At 54.7% G+C, this 4438-nt stretch overlaps 1 long non-coding RNA gene across 1 annotated transcript; it reads right to left on the bottom strand.

Annotated features, from left to right (window-relative positions):
• Positions 1-392: 392 nt before the first annotated feature.
• LOC308554972 lies at positions 393-1947 on the bottom strand. The gene is made up of 3 exons (XR_013998461.1): positions 1633-1947; positions 843-936; positions 393-674 (listed from the first exon to the last, which is right to left on the bottom strand). It is a non-coding gene; the product is annotated as an uncharacterized lncRNA (long non-coding RNA).
• Between the last annotated feature and the right edge of the window lie 2491 nt (positions 1948-4438).

Genomic DNA, 4438 nt, shown 5'->3' with positions numbered 1-4438 from the left:
AGAACCTTACTGTGAACTAAGGGCTGAATGATAATGTATAGTAGCTGTGGCAGACGTAGAGTTATAACAGGAATGAGGTGTTGTAATGGGGAGACAGTGCTGAGAAGGGGGAGCATATGGAACTCTCTTTACTAACCGCCCCATGTTTCTGTAAAACTACTAAAATGAAATCTACCTTTTTTGATTTTTTAATTTTTCAATTACATTTGGCACTCCGTATTACATTCATTTCAAGTGCGCAGCATAGTGGTTAGACATTAATATACCGTAGGAGGTGCCCCCACCTGGCGCCACACAGGGCTGTTACAATGGTACTGACTCCCCTGTGCTGCACTGTCCATCCCTCTGACTGCTTTTATAACTGCCGATCATGCTTCTTCATCACAACCTACCGATTTTTTTAAAAACCTTTGTCATGGCTGTGGGGTCACCCACACCTCATTCCTCGCAGGGGATGTTGACAGTCTGTAGGGGCGAGGCTACCTGGGCTGCAGCCTCCCTGAAAATGCACTCGTACTCTGCAAGGCTTCCTGTAGTGACGGGAATCACTATTTCATGGCTGGTCACCTGGTGACAGGAGAGGTGCAGTTGTCCTGGGCACTGTTAGAGCGGCGGTCAGGTGGTCAGGCCTGCCATCCGGAGCCAGTCGCCCGGTCCAAGCTCGGCTCTGTCACCTGCTCAGCACAGCAGTGAGTCGGACTTTTAACTCCCGATATGGGGAAACATTAGCATTTACCTCCAGGATTGTTGTGAGGATTAAGTAAATGAATCCCTGGTCCCTAGCCAGGGTTCAGTAAATGTGAGCTGTTGTTATTATTTATAGAAGTCTCATCAACACTCACATCTAATAGGGAAAGATGAGAGATCCAGCGCAAGTGACTGCTGGGCTGTCGAAGCACATGAGAGAAGCTGCGACGCTGCTCGGAGCCGCGGAAACTGCCAGAGGGGAAGAAAGGAGACACAGGTCAAAATAGTCTGAAATATCCTCGGCCCTTTATCTGGGTGCTCAACATAGCTCACCCCGAACCCCTCTAATAGTCCTGTGCCATGAACTCAAACCTAACTTCGTGCTTTCCTAGCAGAGAGTGTGAGGGAGCCTGAGGTTCCCAGGGCCCCACCCTGCGCCCCACCCTGTGCCCCACCCTGCGCCCCAGCTCTGGGATGGGAGGCGGGAGGGGCTGGGGCCTTGGCGCATTGCTGCTGCTGTTCTCTCTGCTCTTTCTGTTCTGCTCCTGTGCCTGGGGCCCGTGGCCCGCAAGAAAGCGCACTTTCCAAAAATGACATTGCAGTCTACGCTTTGCCTGGTAGACACTGTCCAGAAAACCTCCTTTCTTCCCGCGGAGGCTTACAGCACAGAATTTGCTTTCCCCCGAATTCTGTCTTTATACCACAGGACTCGAACGGGGACCCCCAGAACGGTACCCTCGCATGGCACCAGGGTCCCCCCAGAATGGCACCCTCGCATGGCACCAGGGTCCCCCCAGAACGGTACCCTCGCATGGCACCAGGGTCCCCCCAGAACGGCACCCTCGCATGGCACCAGGGTCCCCCCAGAACGGCACCCTCGCATGGCACCAGGGTCCCCCCTGCACACGTGTTGCCCAGCGGTTTCTTGTCCTTCATGCTTGAGACCTGCTTCCGCTCCGAGGTCCCCGGAGGTCCTCAGCCCCATGACCCGCTGGTGACTGGGCTGACTCCCAGACGCGCTGCTGCGGAGTCCCCTTCTCCCTCTGTCCCGCTCGGCTGCTTTGGAAACGAAGCCCTGGCCCCTCCATCACTTCTTCCCGGACGAAGGAGGAGAGCCGATCTCCCGTCCCTGTGCTCCTTTACGTTGCCAATAAACCGTGAAAACCCTTTTGTCACCCTCTCCTCCTCGCCCCTCTTCCCCTGTGAATTTAAAACTCTTGCATTAGGCATGCACTTCGTGACGTGTGCCACCTCCCTAAACTGGATGCAAAGTAGAAAAAGCCACCTGCTCAATGACGCTCGCACCCCGGCTGGCTCACTCGCGAGTGACAGGCTATAATCTGCCAGCAGGTCCCATCCAAAGGCGTCGGTGGGCGCTGACATCCTGCGATTTTCTACCATTGCCATCCCGGCTCACGCGTGCTGCCCAGGAGGCCATGCTTGGGCCAGCAGATATTTCAGCGAAATGCAAGAGAAAAAGCTCTTGACTTTCCTAAGCTTCTTCTGCACCAAGCAGATGAGGCACTTAGGCCTTCTCTGAGGCGCAGGCGGTGGGCCAGCCACGCATCGCGATGCGGCGCAGGCCGAGGAAGGCCGCCCCCGCGCCTGTCCCTCACTCTCTCTGCCGCAACCTCCTCATCTCCGACGCGAGGAAACCGACTCGGTCGCCAGGGAAACCAGGAGCAGCTCCTGCCTCCAAGGACAGAGGGCGGCCAGCCGCCAAGGCCGAGAGGAGACGGAGTGGAACCGTGGGTCCTCCTGCTTCCTGCCCACCCCCGGTCTGTTCGGGGGCACCCCCTGCCCAGGCCTCTGTCTACAGGCCACTCGTCAGCAGGCCAAGGGGGGGCCGTGCAGATTCCTTCTTTCTCTCCCTCACTTCCGTTCCTTGCTCTGTATTTCCTCCTCATCGTCTTTCTTCTGCCTGGATTCAGTTTTCTTCCTGCCAGGTTCTAGCTTTAGAGGTTCTTTTTGTCCTATGTCTCCGGTAGTAAATTCTTTCAGCCCTTGCATAACTTTTAACATGGTTTATTTTGTAATGTTTGCCCGTGAGCCCCCTTTGGCAGGAGTTACCATCCGCAGGCCCCGGAGCTCATTCACCCTATCTAACCAAAACCGTGCCCATGGAGCAGCAGCCCCCCAGCCCCGCCCCCACCCCAGGCCCTGGCAACCACCGTTCGGCTTCTCTGAGTTTAGTGTTTTAGATCCCGCGTGCAGGGGTCATGCAGGGTCTGTCCTTCTGTGATGGCCTATGTCACTCAGCATGACGTCCTCAGGCTCACCACGCTGTTGCATACTGCAGGACTTCCTCCTTTGGGGGGCTGGCTAATATTCCAGCCTGTGTGTATAATACACTTAGCTTGCTTCCACGGCTTGGCCGTATGGGAATGGCGCTGCTGTGGACATGGGGGTGCTAATATCTCCTTGAATTCCTGATCTCACTTCCTCTGGACAGACACCTAGACATGGGATGGCTGGATCATATGGTGCTTCCACTTTTCGTTTCTGAGGAGCCTGCATACTGGTTTTCATAGTGAGTGAACCAGTCTGCCTTTCCTCCAACAGTGGTACAAAGGTTCCAGTTTCTCTACACCCTCACCAACAGGGTGAACAGACATTTCTCCAAAGGAGACCTGCAAATAGCCAACAGGTTGATGAAAAGATGCTCAGTGTCACTAATCATCAAGGAAATGCAAACCAAAACCAGTGAGCTATCACCTCACATCGATTAGCTGCTTTATTCTTTCTGTTTCTTGAAGTTTCCCTGCTTGTTCCTACCTCAGGGCCTTGGGGCCTGCTGTGTTCCTTTTGTCTGGGACACGTTTTCCCTGGGTCATCATCTGGCTGTCTCCTTGTAGTCACTGCAATCTCAACGCAACTCAAGTTTTATTTACTCGGAGAAGCTGGCCCTGGCTGCCCTGCCAGAGTAGCTCTTTTGCTTCCTGTTGGCTCTCACCACCGTCTGCAGTTAATCTCACCCACCTGCCCCCCATAAAGCAAGCACTGTATTGTCTTGCTCACCACGTTTCTCCTGTGCCTGAGCCACTCTAGTCCTTAGTGAGCATGGGGCTAAGGACATGGCCTCCGGAGCCAGCTGTCCCGGTTCAAATCCTAGGTCTACAGTTCCCTCTCTGTAGGGCCTTTCTTCTGTTACTGGACCTCTCCGTGCCTCACTTTTCTCGCTTGTGAGAAGGTGATAATAATAGCAGTTCCTACTTAGAGTTATTCTAAGGACTGGAGGAGTTTGTACTGATGAAGTCCTCTCAGCAGCACCTATGCCCAGTAAGCACCCAGCAAATGCTAGTTGTCATCACTGATCACAGGACATGAATGAATGACTTGGGCCTTGTCCGTAAGATTTCATCTACTTCCCATACCCGGGTGTTCCCAGCAAGAATGACGCGGAGCTCGGACTCCATCCCAGGTTCCCCGATGCTGGCTGAACATCAGACGCTCTTCTGGGATATGAAGCCTTTCGAGCTGGCGGCACTGCGCCTCTGTCTTAATTACCTCCCACCTGCTCGTGTGTGTGTGTGTGTGCGCGCGCGCGCGCGCACGCTTGCACTACAGAGAATCCGCCTCTCAGCTGTTCATCCCGGCTGCCCGATGACCCTCGGGGAGAACTAACCAGAGGGAACTGTGGAGAGGAACCCCTCCTGCTAGACCCCTGCCCTGCCCCTTGCTGTGTAAGCTGAGAAAAGGGCTGTGGGCACCAGGCTTTCCTTCCTGCCTGGCTCTGTCAATGGCAGAGTGG

This window comes from Miniopterus schreibersii (assembly GCF_964146895.1).
Source record: "Miniopterus schreibersii genome assembly, chromosome: 3".
NCBI lineage: Eukaryota > Metazoa > Chordata > Mammalia > Chiroptera > Miniopteridae > Miniopterus > Miniopterus schreibersii.
The sequence above is the reverse complement of the archived record's forward strand: the minus strand, read 5'-3'. Positions and strand labels throughout refer to the sequence as shown.